This window comes from Peromyscus maniculatus, chromosome 4 (assembly GCF_049852395.1).
Source record: "Peromyscus maniculatus bairdii isolate BWxNUB_F1_BW_parent chromosome 4, HU_Pman_BW_mat_3.1, whole genome shotgun sequence".
Taxonomy (NCBI): domain Eukaryota; kingdom Metazoa; phylum Chordata; class Mammalia; order Rodentia; family Cricetidae; genus Peromyscus; species Peromyscus maniculatus.
Window position 1 is genome coordinate 151,253,734 of NC_134855.1, and position 24,366 is coordinate 151,278,099.

The window sequence follows — 24,366 nt, forward strand, 5'->3', positions numbered from 1 at the left end:
TCTGACTAAGTCTTCTGGTTAAAGTTGTGAATACAAGAAGTTCACCACCAAGTGCACCTAATGGGATTAAGATCAGCTAACATTTGCAAATCACATTGCAGAATAAATCAATTAGAGTCCAGTGCTTGCCTGTGTACATGTTGTTATTAATTACCCAGCCATACTCCCCAAACTGTGTTTTAGAATTAATTGAATTCTTAAAGCATTCTTGGAACACAAAGAAAGTTCTTCTCAAAGGACTGAAAAAAGAAAAAAAAAAACTCAAACTCAAACTCAAACTCAATGACTTTATTTACAACCTCAAACTAAAACACAACAGTCTTGTGAGTAGGAATACAACAACTGTGAATATAGACTCCAGGATGATAAACATAGTGTGTGTGTGTGTGTGTGTGTGTGTGTGTGTGTGTGTGTGTGTGTGTGCATCTTTTGCAGCTGATAGCTTGATATAGGGGGAGATGACAGATGGGCAGAGAAATTAACAGTGGAAGGTGACCAGAAATGGAGCCTATTGATGCTTACACTAACAATATTCTGGAGAATAGACATAGAATATATCATTTTTATAAAAGCCCTGAGCACACATGCATAGCACATGCAATGTGCTTGTTTGGTAATTAAATTCAGCATGTGCTCATTGTCTAACTCTTAAAAGGCAGACCTGTTCTCCTGCACACCAGTCCCGTGTCCCCATTCTTCTGCTCTGTTGGCTCATGTTGTCTGTTATTGTCTCTTCCTTGTTTTGTGGAAAATCACCAAATGGAGTCTATGTATTCTATCCAACTGTATGGAAAGTTAACTTGAAAAATTACATGCAGCACCCCTGAAATTAATAAAAATCAGGGGAAAATCTTCAAAGGATTAGTAAAAACACAAAATGAGAGCACTGTGGGAAATTGCAATCCATTAGATCTGTAGACGTAAAAAGGGAAACCACATCTTTTAACTAGCATGACAGAAAGGCAAATGTAAGCATTCGTAAATGGAAGGGTGGAGAGGGCGATTCAGGAAAACTCAGCTATCAATCTGTCGAAAGTTTCCCATGGAACAGGTATGCTGCCACCATATGAATCAATTGCACCACAGAAATTTATCTCCAAATGCAGTGTGAAAAGTGGGATAACATGTTCATCTGCACCTAGAACCAGCCCAAGAGTTCTTCAGGGAACAGGGAATCCGTGTCATAGAATAAGACTGTGGTAAAAGAAGTGAGTCGCATGCATAACTGTAGTTCTGCTTATTTGAAATTATTTTGCATAACTGTGTGATTCTGCTTATTTGAAATGATAAAAAAAATAGAGTCTCGCTGTGAAGAATTTAAAAACTTAAACTCCCTACCCTCATGTCATCCAGTTGATCAGTAAGCTAATGAATGGCTTTGAGATCCTATCTCCCTATAGTCAGAATGACTTTCATGAAGACCACAAATACCACCAGTTCTGGTAGGGATGTAGAAGGAGGAACCCTTATATGCTGCTGGTGGGAATGTAATTTGGTGAAGCCACAATGGACATTAGTGTGGAGGTTCCTCAAAAACAAAAATGAAAACAATAAGCAAACAAACAAGCAAAGAACTAGATCTCGCACCTTGTGATACCCCTGGGTATACATCCTAAGGACTTTGAGTCAACACGCCACAGAGAAACCTGCACATCTGTAATTACTACTGCCCTATCTCCATTAACCAAGACATGGAACCAGATAACTGTCTGTCAACAGATGAAAATATAAAGAAAATGGAGTGAGTACATGCACAATGGAATTTTATTCAGCTGTGAATGCTAATGAAACATTTGCAGGACAATGAATCATGGTGTTAAATGAAATAAAGCAAGCAGAGAAAGGCAAAAGGCATGCTTTCCTGTGCAGAGCTTACACTTATTTATGTAATGGATGGGTAAGTAAAAAGGGGACAATGAGGGGGAAGGAAGTGTTCTGAAGAAAGAGGAGGGACACGAGAGAGAGGGGTGGAACAGTGTGTCAGGAAGGCAAATGCAGGAACTCTTTGTGGGGGGGAAGGGGACCAGAAAAAGGAGGCGAGGGCATTTGGGGAAGGCCAGTGAAGGAGTGAGCAACACGGACATACAATTATATATATGTACATACATATATATGGAAATATCACATTAAAACCCATTTCTTAACATCCTCACAAAAATAAAAACAAAGGAAAAATCAGAAATAGAAGATATTAGTGGCTGCCAAGGCCACAGCAATTGAGTGTGAGGAGGGGTGCAGGTGTGTGTGTGTGTGTGTGTGTGTGTGTGTGTGTGTGTGTGTGTGTGTGTGTGTGTGAGCTTAACACGAAACTTCTCACTGTCAAGGGAATGGCCTGTCTTCATCATGGTGCTGAACTCTTATCCTTTTGTGAGGATTCACAGAATGAGCCCCATAATTAGCTAAGAGGAATTCAAGTCAGATCAAAGGTGTCTAAATAGATCAACAGATTTTTATCTAGCAAGTGTCCTAGTTCAAACTCTCTCTTTCAATGTATTTCTTAACAAAAGCAGAGTCAGGGCTTGAAACAATGTCTACAGTATCACCCAGTGCATGCACATTGATAATTACCTCAAATATTAAAATTCAATTTTAAGATGATCCCATGAGAAGTTCTTGCTGTAAATGCCAGGGATAACATGAAAACTAAAATCAGTACATAATTTTATCTCAAAATTAAATGCTAGACTGCACTATGCTACTTTTCTATTATAATTATTTGTGGACATTTTTGTCATACCTCATAAGATAAAATCCTTTGTCAAGTTGGTTTACTGTAGCACATCATGAATGTTCAGTTTCTGTGATATATAGAGACATTTTAAAAGATGCTTCTTTGTGATGGTCACTACCATAGGTTAGTGGAGACCTCCTTACAATTAAACAATAGCACCCACTCGGCTTTGCTCTGGAGCTTGAATCTCCCATAGTTCTCTGAGAGACAGGAGACAGTGACGGCAGATAGAGCCAGTGCAGAGTGATGCCTGGGGTCCTGGGGTCCTGCTTGTTGTCAGTTGAAGGTTTCTGAGTAGTTGACAGGTACACATGGATGCCAAGCGGAAGCCTGCCTCCATTTAGGCTACCAAGTCTGTTCTTTTGTGAAGAACAAGCTTGTTTCGGGTGGTCAGCTGCCACCCATGTGGCTGTGTAAGTTAAATAAACCAGCAGAAAGCCCTTCACAATTCTGGTAATGTATTCACTGTCAGTCTCAGGTTAGGGCATTCTGTTTTCTTGGGCTTCTAAAGTCTTCAAAGGAGGAATTTCGAGGAATAGTGATGACATACGGTAGCAACCATCGGAAGCCAGAACGTTGCATGTGGCCTCCAGATTTTACATGGTGTTTTTTTTTATTAGAAAATATTAGATTTGGGATGTAAGAAATTGTATAGACTTTCTCTAGTGGATTATTTTTGCATTTATGAAAATCATAATATTGCATCTTTATTTCTTCTAAAATATTGGCTACATTTATTTTGGTGTTTACAGTATCCATTTAAATCATATCTATTTTATCATTTTTGGATAGAAATTAGCATGAAACTGTTTGAACCTCTTTTCTTTTTTTTAGACTTTATTTTTAATGATGAATATGTGTGTGAAAGAGAGGGGGAGAGGGAGGGAGGGAAGGAGGGAAAGAGGGAAAGACAGAGAGACAGAGAGAGAGATAGAGAGAAGGTGCTTGAGCATATGAGTACAGTGCCTGAGAAGGCCGGAGAGGATGTTGGATGCCCTCTAAATGGCGTTACAGGCAGTTGTAAGCTCCCTGGCATAGATGGTGGATGTGGGTGCCAGAAACTGAACTCAGGTCCTCTGCAAGAGCAGCAAGCCCTTAACTACTGAACCATTTCTCCAGTCTTATTTGAACCTTTCTTACAAAATGAATTTAACTTATTTGAAATGCCTGAAATAAGCATTTATTATTATTATTATTATTGTTATTATTATTATATCAACGATACCACACTTGTTATTTCTTAGATGCTGTGTCCACTCCAGCTTCAGCTCAATTGTCTGCCCATGGCTTCTTCCACCAGACTATTGACCTTACTCCTTTCTTGTTTTGTCATTATGAAAGAATTCTCTGATGGTAGTATCAATATCGGTATAATTTTCCTTGACTACTCTAGCACATTTGTGCTGATAAATTCATAAATTACTTTGCTAAGGTATAAGAATATTTTACTACATTTTAACTGTATCACATAAGACCATACACTGATTTAGAAAGAATATTCATTTTCCCTAACATATCCAGGGCGATGATATATTTCTTCATTTATTTAAGTTTTCTTTTATGTCCATCAGTAAAGTTTTATGATTTCTTCAGAGCAATCAGGTAATTACTGGTTACAGCTATTCCTAGAGAAAATTTATATCTTTGTGCTATTTCAAATTGAATCTTCAACTCTATTCTCCAAGAAGTTGTATTGATTTACATATGTGGCATGTACAAAAATACATCTGCTTTTCTGTTTAGACCCGTGGAGAAGGAGAGGCCTACATTGCAGTTTGGACCCTTTGAAAAAGTTCTAACTATAATGTTGATTATATAGCACCCAAACAATAGAAGCCCTTTCATAAATTCAAGGAGTGAAAATAGTTACTCCTGGAGTTTATCATGAGGAAAATTTCTCATTAGTATATATTGTTATGTAAAGTGTATTTCCTACCAAACATTTCTGACTTAGTTTGTGGTTTTGTGCACACTGTCCAAAAGAAAGTATATTTAAACCCTTCCTGCTGAATCTATCCATTATACAGAACAAGGATCAAAATTTCCTAGAGTCAGGGAAATTGAGGACACAATTGTCTGAGGATGCTCATTTGCAGTTCTGAATTTATCTCAAGTTTCTCTTATTTATTTGTGTTGACTAAGGGAGTCTCTGACTGCGGTTTATAGAGTGGGAAAGAAACCTCTGTTGAAAGAGCCTTTCACCCCTGAGTCTTGTAAATCTCAGGGTGACTATGCTGTGAGCAGGGAGTTCCCTGTGAAAAGTTAATTATGGACATTAGTTATCAATTGTTCTGGAGGCCTGCAGTGCTTCCTGTGTGATGATGATCCCGAGCTCAGGTTTCAGACCTGCCTGATTGGAGTCTGGAAATTGCCCAAATTAGTCAGGGGGTAAGGTGCCCTCACACTACTGATCCTAACCAAAGCTTTGCCAGGATCCAAGACAAGTAAATTTGCCTTATGTTTACATTGCCAAAAGTCACATTACCTTTTGCCACCACATACTTAGTTGAAAACAAGGGGAAATTTTATTAAAAAGTTAATGGTCTGCTCCTTAGTTGAAATAAAAATTCTATTAATATTGTCCTGAATACTTTTTGGGTAACTGTTGAAAGACATGAGGCTAATGTCAAGCCAAGTGCAAAATCAAATTTAAAATTAATGCTGAGATGAGTTATTGCATTAATAAAGAAGATTCTTCATGGTCAAAGCAGATTCATAATCAAAGAAGTGGTTTTTCTAGTACAAAACTGAGGTCTTTACTACAGAAACACCAACCAGAAAATGTTCATGTTTTTAATCATTATAAAAAACATGTTCATGTTCATGGCCAAAGGGAAAGCCAGAGGTGTCCAGAAGAGTAGAGGAAGCAGTCTCCTCCTCCCTTGCTTTACTCCCCAGTAAGCATTTATGTGTAGTGATTTCCTCTGAATTGAGACATCTCTCCTGGAAGGAAGAGAAAGGATCATAAGACCCAGGGAGTAAACCAAGCAGACAAGCCTCAGGCAGCAGAAGCACAGGCTTTACAAGGCCATTCCCCACAATTCAACAGGGAGTGACTGGGGCTGGGAGAAGGGACCCCACCACCTGAGCAGCCTGCAATTCACGCAGGAAACTCAAGAGATGCAGCTTTTCTGAGCTGTCACCCAACGTGGGGTGAGCGTTTTGGTGTCACAGCTCACTTTGAGTCACCCATGCTCCTGTAAGAAGCCCTAATATACTCACAGGTTTACCACTTTGGACTTGGGTGGCGTCCTTACTCTATTCTGGCACTTTGAGTCAGGGGAGTAATGTTTGTTTGCATCTCCACACAAAATGTCACCAAGTGTGATAGCTTCTCTGTGTGACATTCTGGAGAAAAGAAAGAGAAAATGGCTACCTATTCTAACTTAGTCCACAGGTTTTCTCCATTTGTTGTTGGATGAATGATATCCTTCCAAACGGATACACTGAAGTCTGAACTTTCAAAGAACTTGAGGATGTGATATTGGGACGGGGCAGGGGTGGGGTTGGGGGGGGGTTGTAACAAACTTTGCAGGAGGTTACCAGAATGAACCTTAGTCAAAAGACTAAGACTCTTTATAAACAGGGATATTTGGACAGAAAGAGAAGATTCGAGAAGACCTGGGGAGGATGTCCTGTGAAAATGAAGGCAGCCTTATAGATATATCAGTTGGGATTGTTCAAGTCAAGGTCAGTTATTCTGGGCATCTGACCAGTTGTAGGTTTCTGTAATAACCTCTATTATGCTATCTGCCAAGTTCTTGTCATTTTTTTAAACAGAATATCTAAAATGAGAAAATGCAAAGGGAAGGAGACACCGAGTCTGAAATAATTTAAAATTTGCATATCCACACTATGACTCTGTTGTATTATCGTTTTGTAGTATTAGCTGTGTTCCTGGGTGCCAGGAAGTCTCTATCCTCTTGTGAGTTTCTGTCTGCTCAGTAGGTAGCGCTGCAGAGAACCATCGTTGTGTACTGCCTTGGCCTTGACTGGTTTTGTCATCTGTCTCTGCTCCAATCTAATGTCCATTTTCTAATTATATCATTTTCTTGTTTGTGAGTAGGATTTTATACTCATTTTTCTTGGTCTTTTCTCTCAGTTCTCTGAAGAGGGCTAGCTTGAATTAGTAAATGCATACTGTGTAGAGGTCAAAGAATGTATTCATGCATTCAGAAGGGATATTTTATTGTGATGGCCTAAGCTGGTAGCTGTTGTTCTTAATCACTTTGGAGTCAATAAGTGAATTAGGGTTATGCTTTTGACTATGGTTATATCGACAGAAGCAATCCAGCATTCCTCCTCAAGTCTGGTGTCTTTATACAATGCTTTGACTAGCTACTGATGCTTGTGTGATCTTTTCTTTTAATCTACTATCTGAGTTCAAACCCAGGAGACCAACACCTTCCTGAACTGTTGCTTTTCTTCAGGATCCTTGACTAGCTCCTTTGGTTCCAGGACTTAAATTCCTTAGAGATATTTCCTAAGCAACTTACTAAATATTCTAGTTATGACTCTAAAGGATTTAAAACCAAGGGAAGACATTCTAAAATCAATCTACAGTGTACCTTCACTTCCGCATCTGACCCATTCAGCTTCATTTCTACATTGGACATCTTTTACTCCTAACACTCCTGAGGCTGGAGAGATGACTCAGCTTAAGAGGACTAGAGTTGAGGTTCCAGAACCTACTGACTGGCAGTGGCTCACTACCACATGTAGTTTCAGGGATAAATGTCTTCTTCTGGCCTCCATGGACCACCATACCCATAATCTATGCACACACATACATATGCATAAAATAAAAGTCATAAAAAAATTTAAAAAGAACATACTTGCCAATTTGACTTTCCATTTTCGCTATTATCCTGTTCTTCTTCTTTCATGGATTGCATTTTCTTAAGAATAAAACCAAACTCCTAGTGTTGCTTTGTCCTGCATTTTGACTGTTGCCAGACTAAAATAATTGGCAAGTGAGATGGGCAGCTGAGCTTGGGTGAAGAGCAGCAGTGTATGGCGGCAGTGTGCGGTGGCAGCAGCAGCAGCAGACACTACCATAATCTCAAGTTAGCTGCTCCTCAGCCTCAGGCTGTCCCTCCTGTGCTGGGGCGTGTGCCTTTCCCCTCATGGTGTGCCATGCTTACCAGCATTACTTTACTTTGGTGCCTGGAATCATCTGGTGAGTTCTAAGATGTTCTTTGAAAGTATCAGGTGAGAGAGTTAGGCCTCACACTGTCTGAAGGTCTTTGTGGCACTTTGTCCTTGGGCCCTCACAGGGCAGCTGCCCTCCATACATATGCAGGAGGTGAGAGCTCTCCTACCACGCCTTGTTGCTGTTCATTATTCAATACCAAGGCAAATACTGTGTTTATCATTTACAGAGCACGTCAGGTCATTGCTTTTGATTCCTATTTGATCTCTAAGGGCATTAAACCAAGAACAATATTCAGGCTGAATGCTGTGCACCACAAAAGGGGAGAACGGTGTACTCAAAGACATCTTGTCCTTATTAAATGAAGCTGCCCTGCAAGGGATGAAGCAATCTTATTTTATGTCCCTTTATTCTGTTTTTATTAGTGACAGAATATCAGATATTAGTGTATAATATTATTGGAGGCCTACTATATATTTAAAATCATTTTCAGGGCTCTAATTCATTTCTACAGGTATTGATCAATCACTATTCATATACCTCACACTGCTCTGTATACACGAGGGGTCTATGAATGTAACCTGTGTTCTACAAATTATTCTCAAATGATTTGATGGGAGGACTAGAGAAAGGTCTGTTGGTTCACATGAAGCAATCAAGGAACAGGAGACCTAGGCCTGAAGATATGTACGGAGGGCAATGCACACTGTCTTTGAGGTAAATGCGGTATTCCATGAGTAGAACTGAGCAATCACAAACACCGTCAATGTACCCAACAATTGTTGCCTTCAATCAAAAAGACATAGGATTAATCTTAGATATTAAGTTATATTGATTATAAATAGATTAATAATTTTACATGGATACCACACATATCTTCTTGGCAAATACCAGTAACATGATAGTGCCAGCTTTATATACACAGTGGTTAAATCAGATTGTAAGCTCTGAGTATGACATAATAATAAACCAAGAAAAACATTCCTGGTTTGGTGAAAGGATTTGGTAGCATTTGTACCTTTTGTCTTTTTCATTTGCTCACACAACTTAAAATAATAGTTTTGCCCTTTTCTGTTTGCCTCATCATTCAAGATGGCTACTGTGTCCTCAGTCTCCTATTTCAATTGTTGCGGATGTCGTGAGTGTCAACTTACCTCTCCTTTTAGGAATGGAGGGCTACAAGACATAGGAAGGGCCTTACCTCCAAGTCACACCTGTTTCCTGAAGTGATCATCACCCCATAACTGGCTGATGTTTATGAAACATGGACAATTTGAGGACCATGCCACGTGCAGCCATGCGGAGGGCCACGCTATCTGTGGCCCTCCATGCAGCTTTTACTAGTTCTGCTGTTGTTGCTCAACAACTTCTCTTTCTTCAGCCTTCAGTCTAGCTCCCTTCTCTTGAGTCTGTAAGCTTTGCTGACACGAGATCACAAAATGATCTCACTGCATGCCAGTTTTCGTCCCCAGCACCCACTGTTAGACTAAGCCAGACTCTGACACATTGTGAATAGAATTGAATTAAATATTATGAGGAAGAAGGGTGCCAGAGCAGGGAAGCCAATTTTTTCTTAAATACCCAGGAGAAAAAAGTTTTGTTCTAATTGGCAGAACTGTATTTCCTGCCTACCCTCAGCTACAAGTGAGACTGATGACATGCTGTGTAGCCTGGATATATTGCCCTCTTAATCAAAATAGGAGATTATCTTACTTTCCCCAAAATCCTCAGAGTTGTGTGCACTGGGGAGAATTGACTATCATTGCCATACAGAGTAAGTATGACTGCCAAATGCTCTTTTTATCTGGCACATTGTCTGCACATACAAATATTGGGGTTCTGTTATTATGAAATGGGAAAACAATGAAGATAGATGAGACAGGTGAGCAAATATCAGTATTTGCCACATACAAAACACAGTGATGTCAGTAATTAACATTAATGAAAACTTGACTATGCATCAGGCATTATGCTCTGCCTGTTTATACACATTGGGTGATTTCATTTTCTCAATAGTTCTGTCATTAAACTCCACAGTTCTTTAGAACTCACAAGCCATTGATTTCCTGTGAATACTGATACACTGGTTACAACATTTTCTTATTAGGATAGGGCTCAAATTATTTAGACATATTTTAAGTGCCTCTTCATATTGTCAAAATGAGTTTATCAATGATGGGTATCATTGCTGTCCCCCTTTAACAAATGGATGAGCTGAGCCTCAGACACTGCTAACAAGGGTCCCCTTTTCTCTAGTTCCCAATAACATTCTCTTCATTTTGTCATTTTAATGTTCCACCTTCTCCTAAGCCCTCACAGGAAGCTCACTGGGGAATTGCCTAGTGTCTACCAATGATTTGTTCCTAGCATTTCCAGTTTCTCCGCTGCTCATACTGTCCATGTTTTCATAGGTTACAGAACACCCCTGATAGCCATCTAGAGTCCATGAGCCAGTAACAATACCTCAGCCTTCTATGTACTAAAGCAATGGCATCCTATTGATGGAGATTCTGTAACTTGTTCGAGTGTAGCTCATTCCTATTCTATTGGGCACCAGAAAAGGTGCCCCAAAGGCCAAGGAGAGACATCACCTCAAGGCTCACTCATTCAGCCCCCAGCATACAGAAAGACATCCGACAGCAAATGGGTAACTTATAAACAACAGAAGTCAGTAATCACATTGGGAATCTAAGACTGAGACATAGATTTAGTGTTTGCTAGGGGCATGCTTTCTTCTTCAAAGATGTCACCTTCTCACTGCATCCTTACATGGTAAAAGGAAGAAAAAAACACCCTTCAAAACCCTTTGTTAGGGTATCAATCCTATACATCATGAGGATGTAGTCTCCATGACTTACCTAAACCCCAAAGGCTCTATTCATTCCCAGGGAGATTATTCAGAGATATTTTAGTACAGATGTTCAGAGTGAGGATTAAAAGAGATACCAGTGTTCAGGAAGATAATAAAGTTACATCCAAGAGCATGGGTAGAGGCTTCTCAGAGAATAACAGACAAGGTTTCATCACCTAATGTCAATTACTGCATTGGCAATTACTGGGTTTCAACATGCAGGGTTGGGGGAGATACACATTCAGACCACACAAAAGGTTTATTGACCATCCTCCTTATTTGGGACTCATACTTTGCATAATTTTTCTTTACTTTTTTCAGATACTTACCCCTCACTATTATTAAAGGTCTTGACCAGGATATAAATTAGCTGTTTTTTAACTCCCAGATGAGCCAACAAACCCAGGCCAAACCTCTAATACTCATCACCCTTGAAACACACAGCAACACAGAGAAGAAATATAGGTTGACCTCAGTCATAGTAATGACAGTGTAACCCAGAAGAGATGCTTTGGAATCACTGTAGCTAGAGTTTTCCTGCCTTGCCCACGGTCAGGACAAATCTTTGTCACCCGCCAGTCCCACAGCCGCTCAGACCCAACCAAGTAAACACAGAGCCTTATATTACTTACAAACTGTATGGCTGTGGCAGGCTTCTTGCTAACTGTTCTTATAGCTTAAATTAACCCATTTCTATAAATCTATACCTTGCCACGTGGCTTGTGGCTTACCGGTGTCTTCACATGCGTCTTGTCATGGTGGCAGCTGGCAGTTTCTCTGACTCAGCCTTCCACTTCCCAGTATTCTTCTCCTCCTTGTCCCGCCTATACTTCCTCCTGCCTAGCCACTGGCCAACCAGTGTTTTATTTATTGACCAATCAGAGCAACAGATTTGACATACATACCATCCCACAGCAAATCACTGAATGATGAACCAACCTTCCAAAAACCAAATCAACCAACTAGTTTTTCTGTTCTAAGTGTTCATGAGAAAAAACTTCAGTAACTGTCTCTGTGGGCAATATGGATATCTGTATGTACATGGAGTCCCAACCATCTTTTTTCTTATTCCCTTGAAACAGGGTCTCTCACTGAATCTAGCTAGGTTAGTAGCCAGCAAATCCCAGACCCTCTTGTCTCTAATGTCCACTGCAATTGGGGTACAGGCCCATGTGTACCCATGACTAGCTGGTTCTTTTGGGGGATGTGCTTAGATATGAACTAAGGTCTTCATGATTACTCAACAAGTGCCTTTATCCAGTGAGCCATTTCCCCGGTCCCAATACATATCTTCATAGGCTTACATTAAAATTAATTTTAATTGTTAATATATGTGATGATATTAAGCTCCATGTCCTGGTACAGTTGTGTGTATTTGAGGAATTTATTTCCAGAATATAGCCAATGCAGTGAAGATTTTCTAGAAGTTTACTATCAGTAATAACATCATGGACATAACAGTACTTGCTTGCCTCCTTCTTACCTCTTTGGAACAGCTAATTCAGCCCTGAGCAATGGAAGGCACCATCATTTTTTCTATATTACTTTGCAATTATCATGGGCTGGAGTCCATATACCTGTACAGGTGTCATTTAGTATCCTATCTTTGTCAAGGAGATGGGAATGTACGCTAGTCTAGCCACTACCAGAGTCAGTACATACACCAACTATCTACCCAGAAGACTCACAGTGACATACCAGGGCAATTCTTGCACACCGGTGTTTTCTGCAACATGTTTCACAATAGCTAAACCTCAGAACCTGACTCTATATCCACCAACAGAGGAATAGGTGAACAAAATGTGGTTTATACTATAGTGGCGGTTTTTCAGCCATAAAGAAGAATAAAGTGTGGTGACATTTTGTTGTACTCTAATAAAACTTGCCTGAAGATCAGAGGACAGAGCCAGTCACAGAGTTAGTCACAGAGGTTAGGCAGTGGTGGCACACACCTTTAACCCTAACACTTGGGAGGCAGAGATCCGTCTGAATCTCTGTGAGTTCAAAGCCACCCTGGACTACATGTGATTAAACCAGATTAAAAGAGAAACAACCAGTCAGTGGTGGCACACACCTTTAATCTCAGCACTTGGGATCACACACCTTTAATCTCAGTACTTGGGAGTCACACACCTTTAATCCCAGCACTAGGAAGGTTGAGACAAGAAGTGATATGGCCAGCCAGAAAAAGGAATATAAGGTGGGAGGAGACAGAAATTAGGCCCTTTTGGCTGAGGTCTCCAAAGTCTGAGGATTCATAGAGACAGGACCTTCCCCTTTCAGCTGAGGAGCTGGCAAGGTGAGAAGTGTCTGTGGCTTGTTTCCTCTGACCCTTCAGCGTTTACTCCAATATCTGGCTCCAGGTTTTTATTAAAAGACCATTTACGTTTTGTGCAACAATAAAGTTTTGTTATTTGAAGGGAAATGAATGTAACTGGGGATTGTCACATTAAACAAATTAAGTCATTTCTGGTTCTTAGACTTCATACAGATGTATACACTCTTGGTGTACAGACGAGATGAATTCAGAAATGAGGCTGTGACAGCAGTAGGGACTAAGGGGGGTGGAGTCAAGACAGGGGAGGAGGGTGAAGACAGAGGAGGGCAGCAGTGGGGGCACAGACTTCAAAGCACATCCATAATACTTGCTTGAAAATAGCCCCCCACAACACAGTAAAATACAGAGAAATAACAAAGGGCTCCAAGCTCTGTAGGCCCTGTGGACTTTCCTCCTGACCTCTGCGGTTTCATCTCTAGACTTTGTGTGACCTGGGTAAGCGCCTCCTCTGTCACCACTTTATTTATCCGCAGAATGAGTACATTGAACCACATGATATTTTGAAATCATATTTAGATGCAATATTGAAGTCCTACATAGATCCTTAAATACTATTTATTGGAGATTGTGCACCAAACACTGTGTTTGTTTTGGGGAATTATCATTTTAAATACTCATGTCCTTGAACATCACAGTCTACATTACAGAAAGAGAGCAAGAGTGAGAACAGAAAATAACCCAGAAAGGAGATGAGACAAATAAACGATAGTATTTTAGAAACAAAGAAAGAAACACAGCTTTTACATGAGGACATGAGTTTAAAGGATGATCATACTTCAGGAGAGAGGTGATAAAAGTATGCATACAATTTAACATAAGCTTCCAGGGTGACTGAGAGAGGAGCTGGTGTTGTACACCTAGCATTACAAAAATTAAGAGGGAAAGAAACAATGTAGCATGGGAAGCCAACATCTCAATTCAGGGCAAGACCAGTTGATAGCCTCCTGCAAGAACCAGCAGCATCAGACCCTTGAGAGCTCAGCTCATCCTCCGTTTGACCAGAATCCTGGGTCTGGTCATTACGATGGCAGGTAAGTTAGAATTGTGGCATCTGTCACTTACGGTTTTCCCATTATTTTCAAACCTTTTACATGTTAAGACTCCCTCATTGTGCGATCCTTGCCATTCCAATGTGAAATAGACACTTGCCAGTTGCTAAGGTGACTTAGGCTCTGACAGGCAGATTCAACCCTAAGGAAACAATTTTGGAACATTAATTCTGTGAGGAAAGAGCCAGGGCACACAGCTGTCCTCTTGGTATCCCTGCAGGACTGTGGAGGCAATGGGGGTCTGGGCTGGGTGTAAGAAAGACAGCTTTCTAGTCACAGTGGTGTGCTATGCTGTGCGATGTTAAAAGATTTTCTTACATTTGAACCTATTTTTCATAGTCATTTTTAACAATTCTGTAAAGTTACCTAATACTGTGCATTATGTTTGGCCCCGATAACTGCCATGAGCAAATCCTATAGTTTGCAACCAAGAACACTTGCAGAAGCAGTTAGTAAACCTGCATTCAGTTTCCACATACATAAATTAATATATATTTATATAAATTCACATACATATATGCTTATATGTATATTCATATATGCATATATCAATATAAATATAAACACACGTTTATATATGCATATATATATATATATATTATAATCACAGGGTGGTTTAAGAAATGAGCAAAATAACCTATGAGTTATGATGTTAATACATTCTCTTTTATTACAAGTAAGATTTTTCAAAGGGAAATGTAATTGATTTTATTTGCAACATCTCTGATATGTTCTCCCAAATTCCAAACCTAAGTGCATGGCCTCACATGAATGTGTAGCAGCCAGTGTCAGTAAGCCTTGCTAATGGTCTCTGGCTGTTCCATACTAAAATGTGATAGTGAAATCATGTGCCAATAGCTCTGTGACCTTGACCTCTGTGACCAGAGTCTCTGACCCTCCACAGACTCTCCACCTGTCCTCTGCTGCCTGTAGCCTCCTTAGACTCTTTCTTTAGGTTCTCACTTCCTCTTTCCCTCTTTCTTTCACTCTTTCCTTCTCTTTCTTTGCTTTAGAGTGCCAACTGTTTACTCAGTGTGTTAACTTTGCCACTGCTAACAGCACATAGTGAAGGGGGTAGTGGTTTATTAGGGTTTTCAGTTTAAGGCTATGCACATCCTGCTGGAGGGGTCATGGCAACAGGAACTGGCCAGGGAGCAGGACATAGGGCCAGGCTATCTCAAACCTCAAGTCTGGCCCTAGTGATCCACTTTTTTTTACATAGGGCTCCACCTCCTAGTTCCACAGCCTTTCCACAATAGCACCTTCAGCTGGGGCCAAAGTCTCCAAACCTATGCACCACCAGAGGCTCTTGCTCTCTCAAATCACATTATTTATAACTCCGAGTAATCATCATCATATCACCATCTTAATAAAAATCAATGTAACTACCATAGTGTATGAAATACCACCTTGAAGATAAAGGATGTCATTGTCACCAAGCCAACAGAATCATGAATATTTTATTTCACTGAATGTGGCTTTCCACTCACCTGCTATATTTCATAGAAACCACATTATTTAATTGTTGAGCAAAGCACTCGCCATGGGTTTTGGAAGAAGAACAAAGTCAAGAATATGCAGATCATATTAAGAGTGAAAATGTTTTTATCCTGGACTTCTTCCCCTGTGTTGACCTCATTATAGCCAGAGTTGGAGTGGAAAACGCACTGTGCTGTGAAGAAAGGAGGACTGGGTCATTGTCTTTAACCCTGTACACATTAGCAAACTTCTGGGCATCAGTTGCTTGATTTATACCTGTAGAGAAGCTTGAGGTCCAGTGTGCATGATGGCTTTTTATAGGTTTCTTTCTAGTTCTTTGATGATAGTCACACTTAGAAGGATCAGCAATGGGTGATCTCTCTTTGGCAAATGCAATTTCAAGCATTTAACACAGATGGATTCCTGTAACACCACAGTGAACCTGGCTAGGCAGACATGATCACTTTTACATCCGAGCTGGAGACTGTGAAGTCCCAAGTGACTTCATTCTAACCCAGGTCCTCACTGGACACTTTGTTTTCCTTGTTTCAGATTAGTTATTAGTACTGGGCAGCTAGACTTCGTAGCTATTTCAGGCTTGATAATTGACTAGTTGTTCCCCGTTCCCCCTTCTGGGAAAGGAAAGGATTTCAGTGTTTTCTTAAGACAGCTTGAAAAAAAAATCTATTATATGGTATTATTGCACAAAACAAGACAATCTGTATTATGACTGCTTACTAACTTCGTTTCCTAACCCTGGTAACTGCAGATGGCAAGGACTTGGTTGCTATGCAGAATGCTCAGTCTATTTCACAGGGCTTCATCTCCACAGAGTAACTCATGGGACCAGGCTGAGAGCAGGAAGGCACCTGCTCTTACTGGAACAGACAATAGTAGAGTCTCATAGTTACATTACTAATCTGAATGTGACTCATACCCAACTCAGAGGTCATGATGATCATATGACTTTGCCTAGATGTGGTTGAGATGGATAATTCAAGGTTAAAATGTCTAGTGATCAGAGTAATTTCTGCCAAAGATATGAAGGTCTTTCATAAGCCTACTATTATGTGGGGACTACACAATAAATAGTTACAATATCCACTCTCAGCCTGGGTATAATTGGTATTAGCACTATAACCAAGCTGTCATATATTCCTAAACACTGAAAGACAGAAAATAGAGTTTGAAGTATTTGATAGTGTGTGTGTGTGTGTGTGTGTGTGTGTGTGAGAGAGAGAGAGAGAGAGAGAGAGAGAGAGAGAGAGAGAGAGAGAGAAGAGAGAGAGAGAGAGAGAGAGAGAGAGAGAGAGAGAGAGAGAGAGAGAGAGAGAGAGAGAGTCAGGGGCAGGAGGCTAGAAATCAACCTTGATTGCCATTTCTTGGGTTCTGTCTACCATTGTTTGAAACACACACACATATACAAACACACACACACACACACACACACACACACACACACTCACTCACACACATTATACCTTGTTTGAGATATGTTCTCTCATTGGCCTAGAACTCATTAATTCATCCACATTGGTTGGCTGGTGAGCACTGGGGATCCATCTGCCTCTACCTCTCCAGTGCTGAGATTATCAGTATATATGACTGTACCCAGCTTTTTATTCACATGGGTTCTGAAGATCTTGAATGCAGGTCCACATGTTTGTGTAATACCTGCCATACTCTTCTCCAAGTCCGTGAATGTGCTTAATATTTTGATTTTTGAGGAACTTCTTAAGCTTATAGATTTTTAACAAACATATAAACTGGTGGTTATTAAGGCCCAACAGATAAAGCATGGATGCTTTCCAAGTCACAGGACAACTGGAGAAACTTTATATAGTTACTGTTCTTTTGTTTGTTTTTTTCTTCCACATGGCACCTGATACTTTCCATAAACATCATTTGAGCATCCTTAAAAAAAGAACTTGCCTATCTCATTGGATGTCAGCTGTGAATCACCTTCATCCTTTTATGCCTCATCAGCTCATCTATAAGGCATTGCCCTTTATTATGACAGATGTTATGTCATTCTGTGATGGCTGGCCATGGGGAGAAAAAGGTTTAATGCACTGATGTCTAACTTTATTATCTGTGGTACCTATTCATTTTTTAGAAGCATTTCTTGACTTCATGCCAGTTTAAGCATGAAGCTTTATAAAGTAGATGATGACAGGGTTGGGAATTAAACCTCTAAATCAGAACAAGATTGAAAAGACAAATTGCAAGGAGGCTCTAGTCATTTGGCATTACCCCTAGTATGTGAACATGTGGCCCTCACAACATAACAAGGCGTCCCATAAACCTGTGCTTTGTGGAAGGTGGGGATATGAGGTGTGGTTTTGGATATGGACGAGTTATTAATATTGGTCCATGCTGAGGGAAGGATGCAGTTATGGCTTGAACTGAAATAACCTTCCCTATTCGGGCGCTTGTGTTTGAGTACTATATCCCAGATGATAGTGCTGTTGGGGAGCGGTGTGGGGCTTGACTAGGGAAGTAAAAGCAGGGCTTGGAGTTCTGTAACCCAGTGTTACTTCTGTTCTACACCCCAGTCCTGAATCTGGCCTCATTCTCACTTTCTTCCTCACCCAACAAGGTGTGAACAAGCCATGCTGCAAGCTCAGTCATGGATTAAACCACTCCAGCTGGCGTGATCGCATCACACAATTGCATTCTGGTCACTTCGGGTATGTAGTGATACTTCCTTGTGATATAGACATCTTTAATCATTTAAAAGGTAATCCTGACTTGGCCATATTCTTGTTTAACTATCTTAAGCAAATTAATTAGCTTTGTGGGGCCCCTGATGCCATTAATTCATGGTCTATAAAACCTCAGACCTAATTGAACTTTTTAATGCTGTGTCTTTACTACCTGATATAAGTGTCTTTTAAATTACAAGAATTTCTTAAGTTAGTGCCTTGTTAAATAACCACACACACACACACACACACACACACACACACACACACACACACACACTCATACAGACACATCTCTGAAAAATTTCCAAGATTGCAAAGTAATAAAAACTGAGGTTAAACTATGGATAATTCTAGGTCTCCTTCACTACAAATAAAAGGTTGACAAGGTATAATTCTAGCTTACAAAGAATATGAGACCTTAGGGCAGGATTAGGTATCTGAAGGCTTATTAGTAAATACCATTAGCCAAGATATTACAACAAAGAAGTCGTGGCCAGTCTGCAAAACCATGAAAACATACCACTGCATGCTCTATAGAATGGCCATGTTCCAGTCTCATTGCTGTTGCTGTGATAAAACACTCTAACCAAAAGCAACTTAGAGGCTGACAGGGTTTATTTCAATGTATAAGTCACAGTCCATCATAAGGGTAGTTAGAGCAGGAAGCAGAAACTACAGGGGAATGCTATTACCTGTATTTTACAGGCTTGTGCTCAGCTAGCTTTCTTATAGAGCACAGGGCACCTGGCCAGGATGACACTGCCCTCAGTGAGCTGGGCCCTTCTACATCGGTCACAATAAAAAGACAATCCTAACAGACATACCCACAGGCCAATCTGATGGAGGCAATTCTTCAAAGGAGAGTCCCTCCTCACAGGACTCTAGGCTGTGTCAAGTTTATAGTTCAAAATGACTGGGACAGACAATAGACAAGAAAACAGTAACAGGTGTTTGCTGAGGATGCTGAGAAATTGGAAGCCTCATCCATAGCTAGAAGGAATATAAAGTGATACACTAACCTTGATAACAGTTCTAGCTGTGTGTAGTTATTCCATTCCTAGGTTTATATTCAACAGAAATAAAGCATGTTCCTAAATGTCAATAATAAAATTATGCACATCAGAAAATGGTGAATTATACAAAAGTCCTCATTAGTTGATGATCAGATCTTTAAAACATGTTATGTCTGTATAATGGAGTATCTTTTGACTGTAGCAAGCCATGAAATGCTAATAATAACCAACCACAGATGGACTTTGAAAACATTATGCTAAGTGAATGAACCCAGTTGCAAAGGGTTATAGATTGAATAAATATGCACTTTATATGGGATTTCTAGACTAAACAATCTCTTATAGTCAGAAAGTAGGTTAATAGTTGACTGAGGTGATGAGAGGAGACATAGTAGAGAGGGACTGATAACTCTCAGAGTCCCTTTGGGAGGTAGCAGCCATACTTGTGAAGGTAGATGGTGATGGTAATACAAAATTCTTTGTATGTGTGTATGTATGTATGTATGTATGTATGTATGTATGTATGTATGTATTTATTTATTTATTTATTTATTTATTTATTTATTTATTTATTATTTATTTATATTAATTGGTGTTTTGCCTGCATGTGTGTCTGTGTGAAGGTGTCAGAACTCTTGGAGCTGCAGTTACAGACAGTCATGAATCACCACATGGGTGCTGGGAATTGAACCTGGGTCCTCTGGAAGAGCAACCAGTTCTTGACCACTAAGACATCTCTCTAGTCTATAAGACACAAAATTCTATTGAAAGAATAGAGCCAATTGAATTACATTCTTCACATGCATGAGTAAAGTGCTGGGTACATAAGTTAGATTCCATTAAAGCTGCTTTGACAAAATTTAAAAGAATCAAAAACTACATGAAAGTAAAGAAAAAACTAATTAGTTGATATATTTAGAGGGATAATGAGTGTCAATATTGCCAATGAATAAAATTAAATATGTTAAATCTATAAATCTATCATAATAATTTAGACTCCCATTGTTTCGCTTTAGAGAGAGTCTTAGGATGTCAATTGATTATTACAAAGTAGATAGAGTGGAAACTACCAAGCATTTAAAACTTCCCTTTCCTATTTATGGAGCATCAGAAGAAGCTACTAATAAAATGAAAATTTCTCCCTGAAATTACATCCAGCTAAGACTAGGAGAATAAGCTGTGGAAGTATGACAGTATGTTAAAGATCCAGAAGAAAGCACATATAGGTAATGGTTACCAGTGATCAAAAATACACATGAGAAAGATCTCACTATTAAGAGCCTTCTGATAGCGATACACAATGTCATGCACAAAAATTTAAATTTCTTCTACAGACAATATCTTTGAATGGAAAGAGATACTCAAAGACAAAATAGAAAAACAAACAGCAAAACACTGAAGGTGGAGATTTTATCAGATATCTGCTGATGTTCTGACTGACAGTAAGTACTAAGTGGGCATTTTAGGAGATCAATCAACTAATATTAGTCTTTGGGCATTATGGACAAGGCTCCTTCTCTTGCAGAGATACATGTTGAAGTACTTATGGGTAATACTATGTGATGTTTAGAATTTGCTTTCAAAATAGACAGGGGTGGGAGGAGTTCAGTGGAAGTGAGAATACCCGAATTCTCCTAGTTTGATCATGGCTGCTGGCTAGTACTGTGCTTATGGGAACACATTAAACTGTGTTCTCAGCCGGGCGGTGGTGGGTGCATGCCTTTAATCCCAGCACTCGGGAGGCAGAGCCAGGCAGATCTCTGTGAGTTCGAGGCCAGCCTGGGCTACCAAGTGAGTTCCAGGAAAGGCACAAAGCTACACAGAGAAATCCTGTCTCAAAAAAACAAAAAAACAAAAAAACAAAAAACAAACAAACAAAAAAAAAACCTGTGTTCTCTAGTTTTAAATATTCTTTCCAGATGCAGAGATCCACAGCCAAGTACTGGGCTGAGATCCAGGAGTCCTGCTGAAGAAAGAGAGGAGGGATTGTACAAGCCAGGGGGGTCAATGCCACAATGGGGGAACCCACAGAGACAGCTGACCTGAGCTTATGGGAGCTCATGGACTCTGGACCAACAGTTAGAGAGCCTGCATGGGACTGACCTGGGCCCTCTACATGTGTGTGACAGTTGTGTACCTTGGTCTGTTTGTAAGATACCTAGCAGTGAGATCAGGACCTGTCCCTGGTGCTTAGCTGGTTTTTAGGAACCTGTTCTCCAAGATGGATTACCTAGTCCAGCCTTGATATAAGGGGAGGAGCTCAGCCCTGCCTCAACTACATGTGCCATGCTTTGTTCGATCCCATGGGAGACCTGCCCCTTTCTTAATGGAGATAGAGATGGGGGTAGATGGGAGGCTGACGGGGCAAGGGGAAAGGAGGGAGGAGAAACTAGTCAGTACGTAAAATAAATGAAAAAATATTAAATAAATAAATTGCTTCAACGTCTCTTGATAAAAAGCAGAAACATTTTTACTTGATAACCATCACTTGGCAAAAGTGCACACAACTAAAGATTGAGAAAGACATCAGACACAAAAAGTGACTGGTGAGCATGAGTGAGGAGGAGTGTGTGAAATAAGATCCGTTGGTGACTTTTTATCAACTTGACACAAACCAAGTCACCTGGGAAGAGAAAACTTCATCTGGGGATTTGCCTCCATTGCATTGGCCTGTGGGTCACCTGCAGGAGCATGTTCTTGATTAATGACTAATGTAGAAGGGCCAAGTCCACCCCACTATGGGCATTTTTCACCATGGGTATATGGTCCTGGGCTGTATAAGAAATATAGATGAGTAAGCCATAGAGTGCAAGCCAATAGGTGACATTCCTCTGTGGTCTCTGTCTCAGTTTCTGTTTCTGAGTTCCTGTCTCTGAGTTCCTGCCTGGACTTCCCTCAGCGACTGATGAACTGTTATTAGAGAGTATAAAATAAAACAAACACTTCCTTCCCTTAAATTGTTTCTGGGCAGTGTTTTATAGCAACAGAAAACAAAGTAAAAAAGAAGTAGAATTTAAAAAGAAACTTCAAGGGGACTGATGATCTATACCAGATCCCTCAAGCAATGTGAGCAATCCACCTTACTTCATTTGCTGTCCAATGGGGGTCCTGGAGCAAGAAAATGCATGCGCTCACATGCATGCATGCGCAGGCACACACACACACACACACACACACACACACACACACACACACACACACACACACCACTTGGAAAGAAAGTTACAAAGGCATATCTGAGAACTCTGCATCCATCCATGGGTCCCCTTCAAATCATCTATGTCCTGATAAACAAAACAGAAGAAGAATGAAACTAAACATAGACTATGTGTTCTAACCAGCTGACCTAAGCAGTTCCATAGTATATGGGCCCCACTTAGCTCAGTATGGTAACCTCTATCAGTATAGTGAAGGCTAGTTAGTAGCTGTACAAGTGATCAGTGAGATTCAATTATGCTGTAAGGGTTGTTCTGATGATAATGAAAAATACTAATTATGAGCTTCAGAGTCTCCTAAATTAACTCATTATGGTAAACCAGATTGCAAATGAAGACAGACAACCTTGCCAATTATCTGGAGCAATTTCAATTCCCTTCCATGTGGAGGAGACACTGTGTGTTACCTTCTGAGGCTCCTTCTGTAATTAGGAATGTATTTCTAGGTAGGTACAATCATCTCAGCTGAGATGGTGATGAGGGTTTATTTTAAGCCCTCTGCTCAGTCACAACCAGTGGAATTAATTATCACTCACTGATGTTCTATACAGTTTTTTTTTCTCAGATAGCTAACCTTGATTTACTTCATTGTTTTATCATATGTAGGTAAAATCCAAAATTGCCAGCTTATTTCCAGGATACAAGACTACTATATGTACTAATTTGTACTGTGATAAATTGTAAGACATTCTCTTTAGTTTTTCATGGGATCGTGAGGTGCAGTGAAAATTTCCTATCTCTTTTTTTTTTGTATGTATGCATGAGTTCATGTGTTCATGTCCATGCGTGTATGTGTATGCTCATGTACAGGCTGGAGGTCAGCCTCAAGTGTCTTCTTAATCCATCTTATTCTTTTGAGATATATCTCTCACTGAAACTGCAGTTCAATGGGACTGCTGCGCCAGCGAGCCCTAGGAATCCTCCTATCTCTGTTATAGGTGTACAGCTCCATGCTACACCTTTCATTATGGGCCCCGGGGGTGTCATCGTGCTTACATGGCAAACACTTTACCCACTGAGCCATCTACCCAGCCTCTCTTCTTTATATTTTACAGCATTATAAGGGAAGACAATTAATCTGAGTGGTCATTGTTTGCTTATTGAAAGCACCAAGTGAATAGAAAAAAATCCCATTGAATGATCATCATACAACTGTAGCTTTTATCTGAAAAAGTCATATCAGCAGATGTCTGGAGTTTTGAGTTTAAATCCCAATCCCTGTATGTTTTCTATTTCACTGGCTTTTTTGCAGGTTAAAAAAAAAATCAAGTTAGCTGTGTAGTGCCAAGAGAGACTGGAAAAATACAGCCCACAAATCAAGTTCCCCTGCTTCTGACTTTTGAAGAGCTGGGAACACTTCAAACATATGGGGCTGTGGAAAAACAAGGACAATTTTTTGATGGATGAAAACTATATGCAGTTTATATTTTTTGATGGATAACGTTTGGCTGAAACATGGGCACACACTGGTACAGGGTTCTCAGTGGCTGCTGACAAGCTACAGGAAGAGCTGAGTCTTCCCTAAAGAGACACTGTAACCTCGGCAGCTAAGGGGTCTACTGTCTAGCTCTTAACCTTGTTTCCCTCAGAGATAGAGTCAGACCAGAACTATGGCTGCTAGGGAGGAAAGGTATAAACTAAAAGGATATCTGCACTCCTGGAGACAGCAGGAAAAACCAATTAGAGAAGGTGATGTAAAGTAGAAAATCTTTCTCCTTCTTCCTATCCGTGTATGTGTGTGTGTGTGTGTGTGTGTGTGTGTGTGTGTGTGTGAGAGAGAGAGAGAGAGAGAGAGAGAGAGAGAGAGAGAGACAGAGACAGAGACAGAGA

At 40.1% G+C, this 24,366-nt stretch overlaps 1 long non-coding RNA gene across 2 annotated transcripts in view; it reads right to left on the reverse strand.

Annotated features, from left to right (window-relative positions):
- LOC121829174 (uncharacterized) overlaps positions 1-11,527 on the reverse strand; it is a 34,535-nt gene extending 23,008 nt beyond the window's left edge. Inside the window, exons 1-2 of one of the 2 annotated variants that reach the window (XR_006071967.2) lie at positions 11,466-11,527; positions 5,954-6,079 (exon numbers count right to left, since the gene is read on the reverse strand). This is a non-coding gene — a long non-coding RNA (uncharacterized LOC121829174). The remainder of the gene's footprint in view (positions 1-5,953; positions 6,080-11,465) is intronic. The other variant, XR_006071968.2, reaches the window with a different exon arrangement.
- Between the last annotated feature and the right edge of the window lie 12,839 nt (positions 11,528-24,366).